The sequence below is a fragment of the Mus caroli genome, chromosome 2 (assembly GCF_900094665.2).
Source record: "Mus caroli chromosome 2, CAROLI_EIJ_v1.1, whole genome shotgun sequence".
Lineage (NCBI taxonomy): Eukaryota > Metazoa > Chordata > Mammalia > Rodentia > Muridae > Mus > Mus caroli.
In genome coordinates, this window is record NC_034571.1 from 89,438,891 (window position 1) to 89,449,047 (window position 10,157).

Here is a 10,157-nt window from a genome sequence, read left to right on the forward strand (position 1 = left end):
GAGAGAGAGAGAGAGAGAGAGAAAGAAAGAAAGAAAGAAAGAAAGAAAGAAAGAAAGAAAGAAAGAAAGAAAGAAAGAAAGAGACAGAAAGACAGAAAGGAAGGAAGGGAGGGAAGAAGGAAAGAAAGAAGGAAGGAAGGAAGAAAGAGATTATGTAAAAATGGAGCTATATTCAGGACTTCCATTATGTGATAAGTAACCTTCTCCCCTGCAGTTATATATTATTTTCATGTATCCTTTTGTAATTACCATATACAGTTGCTATTGATACTAATAGTTTTCTCAGTTGCTCTGTGTCTTTTTTCAATGCTGAGGAGTGACAGTGCATCTGATTTTGAGCTGATTCGTGATTCATAGTGGAAAAACTCACAAGAGAATAAAATATGTGCACAAGAGAGAAAAAATGATAATTTTTTTAAATAAATAAAACCTGTCCTTATCTCTCTATTGGAAAATAACCAATTTGCCTGGCTGAGTATAGATTTATAGTGATACATATAGAATTAGAATATTTAATATTAAAACTATTTTATATGATGTGATTTTTGATAGGCAGAATATAAATTTACATGGAACTCTTTTGTCAAGATCCCAGTTCAAATATATCTTTTATGCATATGAGCATCATGAAGCAGTCTCCTCAAGGCTGTAACAACATACCCTTCTGCAGGGAAGACAGATGTTTACAAAACTCAGAAAAATACCCCTCACAAGCCTTAGGGAGTCTATTAAACTTTACAAAATGCACAAACTGCTTCCACAATGTCCTGTGAGCAGGAGGTAATCTCTGGAGGAGCAGAATGTGGTGAATCTGCAAACAATTTGTTCTCCTTGCTCATACAGGAGTGGGATTTTCACTTGGACACTTGTCTTTGAGACAAGTGCCTCTATTTGCCTCTAAGTAACTGCTAAAGTCACAATGTTAAGTAACTTCTGAAAACTCATTGATTTATCAGGCTAGACATGGAGGAGAGCATTCTTCGATCTGCATAGGTGGCCTAGCTGAATGAATAGACATGTATTCAGGTTTCCCAAAGCAATGCTACATAATGATGTCCAAGAAAATAATAATCTAAATCTCTTGCTTCTTTTTTTGTTTGTTTTGTTTTTTGTTTTGTTTTGTCTTTTGAGAAAGAGTTTCTCTGTGTAGCCCTGGCTGTCCTGGAACTCACTCTGTAGACCAGGCTGGCCTTGAACTCAGAAATTTGCCTGCCTGTGCCTTCCAAGTGCTGGGATTAAAGGTGTGTGCCACCATGCCTGACAAATCTCTTGCTTCTTGTGTGCACAGTTCCTTCAATTTTACTTTACCTAGTGTTTGACTTGATCTGCAATATTATCTTGCCACTTAAGGTATATTGGATTGATGGTATAGTCAATTTTGGATAAATTATATTACTTTCCATTTGATAAAAAAAACAAATATGTGAACATCTCTTTCTTATGCAAAGAATAGCAATCTTTATAAAAGAGTGTGATCAGCAGAAGTATCTAAGAAATTAGGAGCATTCTCAGATTCTCAACAATTCTAACTGCTGCTCTGCTACAACAGAGTGCTTTTGGTAATAATGAAGAAGTTATGTGAAGAATTTAAAAACACTGGTTCAACCTGAACCCACATAAACTTGTTCAGTGTTAGGAAGTTCCACGAATGGATACTGGTAGATAATGAATTGGGGACACACAGTTGCAGATACCCAAATAAAACATTACATTATAATTCAGTCTGGAAAACAGAGGTTTTGTATAAAGGTAATAACGAGAAAGCCTCATGTCTTTCACAGCACACAGACTCTTTTCATTCTCCTACCAGATGAGAAAAAAGGTTTCTTTTCATATGCTCTACAAGGGAAGACAGGTGTCAAATGATACCCCACCCCACACACAGAGAGACATTCGTGCACACATACACAATGAGGCATTCTACATACTCAATGGGTACATGCATGTGCACCTTCCAACTTCAGTGTCTGAACTAGTGGAAGGGAAGAACTAACTCCTGCAAACTCTTCTCTGATCTCCATATGCCCACATGGTAGAACTGCCATGAAAAATTCTACTAATCACAATATTCAAAGTACTATAAAATAGAAATTCTGGTTTCCATAGGAGGGCCTTATAGCAAAATCAAACAGTATATAGGGAACTGGATTAAGAAACTCCTTTCTGGGAATAAAATAGTCATACAAGGCAAATGGAGGGAGGAAACTAGGTGAGAGAGGGGTTGGGGAGGGAAATGGGGGTTCAGGATCAGGAGTGCCAGGAGCGAAAGCCAGGAGGCCAAGAGAGTGAATAGAAATGAGTAATGGAGTTGAGGAGGTGGGGGCCATTTCCTGGACTTAGCAGAGACCTGGGATAAGGGATGTACCCAAGAATTAATGGGGGTAACCTTATTTGTGACTCACAGCATTGGAGATACTGATCCTGAAGAGGTTACCTCATGTAGCCAGACAAGAATCCCAGTGGAGTGATAAGGACACCAACACACCCACAACATATTTGACCCAAAATTTATCCTGTCGACAAGAAATACAGGGACAGGGGATGGGGCTGAGACTGGGGGAATGGCCAAGCAATGACAGGCATAACTGAGACTCTTTATACAGTCAAGCACAAATCCCTGACACTATTAATAATACTCTGTTATGCTTGCAGAAAGAAGTCTAGCATGGCTGTCCTCTGAGAGGCGCCACCCAGCAGCTGATTCAGACAGATATAGACACCATAGCTAGACAGTGGATGGAGATTGCTGACTCTAATGGAAAAACAGGAGGAAGGACTGCAAGGCCCTGAATGGGGATAGAAACTCCACAGGAAGACCAACACAGTCAACTAACCTAGATACTTGGGACTCTCAGAGACTGAACCACCAACCAAAGAACATACACAGGTTGCATCTAAGCCTCCCTGCCCATATGTAGCAGATGTGCAGCTTGGTCTTCAAGTACATCCTGAACAACTAGAGTGGGTGGTATCTCAAAAGCTGTTGGCTGTACATTGGATATGTTCTAGCTGGGTTGCCTTGTTTGGCTTCACTGGAAGGTGAAGCACCTAGCTGGGCAGAGACTATGTGACAGGGGGTGGGGATACCCAGGGGGACCCTACATGCTCAGAGGAGAAGGAGAGGGGGGGAAGATAAGGATTTTGAGAGGGGGTGAGCAAGAGGGGGGCAGTGAGCAGGGCATAAAGTAAATAAGCAAAAAAGAAGAGAAAAAGAATCGCCTATCAAGAATAATAAAATGATGGATTCATTTGATTATAATTATGAATCTTCAGTGATCATCAGGGGAGATTGAAATGCCTAAAATACCTAGTTGCCTATTGTGTTTTATATTTTAATATCTATCAGTAGCATAAGCTGATTCCTTGGATAAACATTTCTGATACTTCTGAGTATTCAGAGTGATAAGAGGTGTCTCTGGGATTTCAAATGCTATGTCATTTTGAGTGCATTCAAAGTCACTCAATGAGCCTGTGCATGTTACAAATTTTAATACCTGCACTCAGACAGACTTCTCTACTTTTAGGTGCAAGTGTGTGCCTTAGACAGGAATATAAGAGAATGAAAACCAGTGAATCTTATTCAGAAATAGTAAAATGAAGGAGGAGCACACACAAGGTCTTGTTTCTCATTCATTTATTCTAAAAATTGTCATTCAAAATGTATGGCTAGTTTTATAGTGGGATTCATGGGAGAGTGGCTATAACATGCTATGTCCTCTCTTTTCTCCTGGGAAAATGTCACTTGCTACACAATAGAGGTTTTTAACGCACAAGCACATCCAGGTGTGTGATTCTTTCTATTATCATTTTGATTATTATCATCATTATTCACATCTTATTAGCTCCTCACCTTGAGTTAATGTGACATTTCAGTGCTATGGAAAATCAATGAGGCAAGTTTCTCATGTGACCACAAACAATTCCTGTTGCAGTGCAAAGGATAAACATCACATGGACACTATGGATAAAGAGATGAAAATAAACACACATGCATCCCATCCATTATTGAGAATCTTTTAAGTGGTTTTGAAAATTAGTGTTTTCTTCTGGGAAGGAAAGATTCCCTTATTGAATGACCATAACCTGAACTGAAGCTTGCTTTCTGCATAATTAGCTATGTCCTCACTTCTGATAATGATACCAAACTTTGGATTTAATTAGACTCTAATTGCTGTTTTAAATTGTCTCCTGCCTCAGACTTTGCTTGCTTTGCCATCTCATTCTATTTTTTTTTCCATTTTCTATTTTCATTCTGGTATTGAGACCATAATACCTAACAAGTTAGTTTACGAAACTTTTTAGCAAACGTGTGGTCCTAACAATGCACAAAACATGTTGTCCAGGAAGTTACTTTTTAACACGTACTTCATGGTCTACAGGATGGGTATTTTTCAAGCACATTTGCAGTTTATTCTTTGTAATAGATGCCCATGATTCCTTGCACTTAGGTGTGCTCATTTGACTAGGTTCTGAACAGTAGAATTGTGGGTAGTAGAGTTCAGAGTGATAAGGAGTTTCTCTGGGATTTCAAACACTATGCCATTTTGAATGTATTCATAAAACCTCTCCCACAATTGTCTATTTTTATGCTTCCCCCTTTTGCTGACCAATTGTCTTTGTCATCTACAATTTTCAATTCTCTATGGAACTGTATTTATTCTACATATACTCTCAAGATTCTCACATATGAGTGATACAATTCTGCTAGTGAGCTAGTCTCTAGATAATCAAGGTTAATCTGCCACAATAGATAGTGTCACCTCACCCAAATATTTTGTGACATCTTCCATGGATATCTATATCTATCTATCTATCTATCTATCTATCTATCTATCTATCTATCTATCTATTTATATTTATATACTGTTGTACCTGTGTTCTTCAGAAAAGAGATGTAAACCTCATTGGTGTGTGTGTGTGTGTGTGTGTGTGTGTGTGTGTGTGTGTGTGTGTGTGTGGTGCTGGTGGAGAAGGAGGAAGGAGAGGGAGAGAGAGAGGGAAAGAAAGAACAAGGAACAAAGGAAGAGGGAAGAAAGAGAATACACCTATCTTGCAGGCTGGAGATTCGGGTATGCCATGAGATCTCAGTCTTGACAAAACTACAAAGTTTCTCCCTCCAAAATAAGTCTCTGTTGTGCTGATTTGTTTAGAACAATTATCCAAGGTTATTCTCTGTTGACAGTAATCTCCTTTGCTTAAAATTAAAAGATTACAGATGCTAAATGTGTCAACAAAATGTGTCACAGCAACACTTAGACTAACATTTGAGTAGATAATTAGACACAATAGTCTGGCCAACATCATAATGCCAATTAATCACTGTACTCTGCTTAGGTAAGTCTCCTTTACTTTAATTCATAAATGTAAGCTCACTGTAACTATTGGAAACTTTGAAGGTGATAGAAGTGTCTAAACTAAAGACGTTTCTAAAAGTATATCATTTTTTTCTGTTAGGAATATCCTAGCAGCTGAAAGAGTCAGATATTTACATCCAACCAATGGACAGAAGTTGCTGACCTCTGTGGTTGAATTAGGGAAAAGCTGGAAGAAGTTTAAGAGAAGAGCAACCCTATAAGAAGACCAGCTGTCTCAACTAATGTGGACTCCTGCCTGAGATCTCTCAGACACTGAGGCACAAATCAGGCAGCATACACTAGCTGATATGAGGACCCCAACACATATTCAGCAGTGGACTGCTGGGTCTGGACTCAGTCAGAGAAGATATACCTGACCCTCAAGAGACTAGATGCCCCAGGGAGTTTAAAGGTCTGGTGGGAAGGGGGTGGAAGGGTGGGGATATCCTGGTGGAGACAGGGAAAGGGTCAGGGGGAGGAGGTATGGGATATGGAACAGAGGGTGGATCAGGAAGGGGATAAAATCTGGAAAAAGGGTTAAATTAAATAAATAAATAAATAAATAAATAAATAAATAAATAAATAAATAGAAATATCCTTACAAATATGTATCAGGAGTTACTACATGAATCCTGCAGTGACCAACCTGAGAAAAGTATAAAACAAATATGTGAATAAAGCAGAAAAGAACTAAGAATGATGTCGCATCTACAGTACAAGGTAGGGACTCAGGTTCCTAATTTCTATCATTGTATAAGAAAGAATCAAACTGCCTGTGGGTTCGTTACAACTACTCTTTTAATTGTAAATATTAACATGTTTTACTTTGTCCCTAAAATAGTTACTAGTGCAATTTTGAACTTCTACTAGAACTGGTAACTTTGGAGACCTAACAATGCTATTGTTCTAAAAACAATAAAAATATGGAGAGTAAGAGTTAGAGGTTGTTCTCCACATTAAAACAGGTTAGAATGGGGATAAAATGCAGTGAGAGGTCCTGGTGAATGGGTAGATATGAACATTTTCTACAGTCTTATTCTCCTGGGTGTCAGAAGACATTGAAAGCACATAAGCATATCAATTATTGGCATTAGGTCAGGCACTTTCTAGAGTCTAAAATAAGAATTAAAAAAAAAAATGTACTTCATGTCCCATGTATAAATAAAGGCCTGGTTTTATGATCTCTAAAGTGGGATCATATCATATTCTGATCATTTGCTTTTAACATCTATTTATTCTATGATATACGTCTACTGGACAAATATGTGTATGTCATCCTACTCCCTTTGTTGTTACTGTCAAGTGTTTAAGTGTCCTGCGGGGCTTAGTCATCCTTTATTCATACACATTGCAAATGGGAAGAGCATCTTCTACTTTGACCTGGAGTTACTTAAGTGCTTGGGTATTTCCACCCAATTTCAGTGTCAAAAACATAGCCCATTCAGAGTATTAAACCCAGGATGCAATGTTATACTAATTTTTGATGTCACTCAATTAAAATGTGGCAGTGTCAGCATTCACAAGCATGTGTCATGACATCAGGACACTAATGTTGTCCTAAGTGTCTTGTCAGTTTTTACCCTAGAAGCTTTGTGTAGCACTGTGAGTTCAATTTTTATCTATCCATCACAGTTCCCAGTTGTGTCCACTCCATGTCTCATTATTTCCCTGCCCACACCCCTGCACATATCGAATCAGTTTTGCCAACCCTTAATAATGACAGCTGAAATGCTTCCCCTTGCAAATAGCTTTCCACTTTGGACTCTTCTCAATGGCCAATGTGAAGTTTTTATAGTTTGTAAAATCAGCAAAAAGGGCAGTACATGGACAGAAGCTATTCTTCCTTTTCTTGAGATTTTGTAATTGGCTAGGCAATTTAGAGAAGAGGAGAGGAGTTGAAATGAAACATGGGAAACACAGTAAAATAGAGAAGCAGCGAGATTGCTTCTGAAGGGTGGTTAAATTGCCTGGGTCAGTGTCCTCCATGGAAAAGCTAATGACATCCTCCCTGAGAAAGGCTGCTTCTTTTCTGGCAATAAAAAAGCTCTTTCAGGACCATAAACAGCCCTCTTCTGCCCCACCAGGGTCATCCTTCCTGTGTCTTAGCCTTACCCATTGTAAGATGCTTTCTCTACTAGGCATCAAATAGCTGCCATGCTACACTGATGGAATGATGCCTTCATTAACTTCCCTTTAGCAAATGTTCTCACAAATAGACTCTCAAGCAAGTTTGTTATTACTGCTAAGTCCCTACTCCAGAAATCTAGTGCTTTTTGACTACAGACTCTTTGTTCGATTTGTGATGTCAGATATAAAGAATTCTAAATTAGATCAAAACCTAAAGTTTTCACAAGTTTTTATGGAAATTTCCCCCTTTCCACAGAGTCTTAATAGCCTAAGTCTACAGATCTCTTTACAATGAACCATTATGTATTTTTTACCATTATCAGCAAACACCTCATAGAACTGGGGAGCAAGTCTACAAGTTGCAGGGATCTATCCTGAGTATCACTATCTACCTAGGCCTGAGTACATCTCAATTGAACTTCTTGTGGCTTAGATAGCAGATGACATTTGTGGGTTTATCTATTGAAAACTTGGTTCCCCTCTGAGGTGCAATCTTTGTAGGTGGCAGATAGATATTTTGGGAGGTGTGTCTAATGTAAGAAAGTAAGTCATTAGATAAACTACTGTGCAAACTATATACCTAGTTCTTGTCCTTTTCTCACTCTGATTCTTGACAGTCACAAGAAGGTCTTTTTTCTGGCACATACTCCTACCACCATCATCTGTTGTTTAGGTACAGACCCAGAATTAAAGCAACTAAGAACTAAGGAGACTGGACTAAAATGATTGAAGAGAGAGAGAGAGAGAGAGAGAGAGAGAGAGAGAGAGAGAGAGAGAGAGATTAATTAAACTCTTCCCCATCTCTTAAGCTGTTTTGATATTTTCATTAGATATTTGTTCACAAAAATGCAAAAAAAAAAAAAAAACCCAAAAAAAACTAGTGTAAAAAACTTGGTGGCAGCAGTGGGGTTATTATAGTAACTACCCAATCATAGGGCTCCTAAGTAGTTTGAATAGTTTGCAAAGGGATTGAAACTTACTGGAGAGGTGACCTAGCAAACGCTTAGAATCCTGGATTAAGAGCTTGACAAACAAATTTAGTGCAAATTCATCAGACTGTAATACCAACCGATATTGTAGATATTGAAGGCCAAGGTAAAAGTATTTCAAATAGGATTAAGTACTTTACTAGTAATTGTACTAAAGAACATGGACATTATACACTTTAAAAACTTATCTAGAGGTAAATCTCCATTCTTCAGCCACTTCTATACCTACCTTCTACAGCAGAGAAACACCTTCAACAAAGTGGCTGGGTATAGAATTAACTCAAAGAAATCATTAGCTCTCCTTTATACAAATAATAAATGAGTGGAGAAAGAAATTAGGGAAACAGCACACTTTACAATATAAAATATCTTGGGAGTAATTCTAACCAAGCAAGTGAAAATTCTGTATGGCAAGAATTCTAAATCCCTAAAGAACAAAATTGAAGTGGTCAGGAGTTGGAAAGATCTCCCATGCTCATGGATAGGTAGGATTAAAATAGGGAACCTGGCCATCTTACTAAAGTAGTTTGCCGATTCAGTCCAACCCCCAACAAAATTCCAACACTATATTTTGTGGACCTTGAAAAGAGTAATTCTCAGCTTCATATGGATAAAGAAAAAAACCTAGGATTCCAAATGTAGTAAATATATTAAACATTCTGGTGCAGGGTTTCTACCCACCTGTGTCCATTTATTTTCCCAGATGAAAGCACACACACAGCCTTTATATTTTTAAATATGCTGAGGCAGCACAACAGCTGGGCAACAGCCTGCCCTCCCTGCTGTTAAAACCTACCTTCCCATCTATAACCCTAAGCCACCACTCACTATTTTTCTGTTCCATCTAGCCTGCTCTTAGCTCCAAATGGCCAGCCCACATGGCCACATTTTCTTTACTCCTACCCCATGAAGGCTCTCTCTCCCCCTCCTGATCTTTCTTCTTCTTTCATGGCAGCTTCTTCTTTCTCTCTTCTACCCTCCTCTCTAAACCCACGAAAACCTCCTCCCAGCCTATTTCCTTTTAAACCAAGCTATTGGCTACATCATAGTTGTTGTTATTGGTTATTTTATTTCTTTACATTTCAAATGTTAGCCCTTCCCAGTTCCCCCTCTGCAAATCCTCTATCCCATCCCTTCTCTACCCTGCTTTTATGATGGTGCTCTGTGCTCAGTGACCACTCCTGCCTTGAGCTACCCTAACATTCCTCTACCCTAGGGCATTTAGCCTTCACAGGACCAAGGGCCTCCCAGTCCCATTGATCTTATTCACACTAATCAGAATTAACTTGGGGGCAGAGTCCCAGGAACTACTGCAGACTTCAGGTTTTATGGACCAGTGCTGAGCATTACAATAGACAGTAAAAGACAAAACCAAGACAAGCAAAAACAATCCTGAGCAATTAAAGAACTTTGGGAGGAATCACCATTCCTGACCTTAAGCTGTACTACAGAGCAATAGTGATTTAAAAACAAACAAACAAACAAACAAAAAAACACTATGTGGTATTGAAAGTATAGCAAAGTAAAAACAAAATTCTAGGCCTTTAGGTCAAGGCTTGGGAATGTGACCTTTGTGACTCATTGCTCCAAGGTATGCTAATCATACCTTGATAGTGACATTCCTTCCTCCACCCACCTGCTTCCTGGGTTCAAAGAGTGTTCATTCAAAGAAAGTCACCCTGACCAA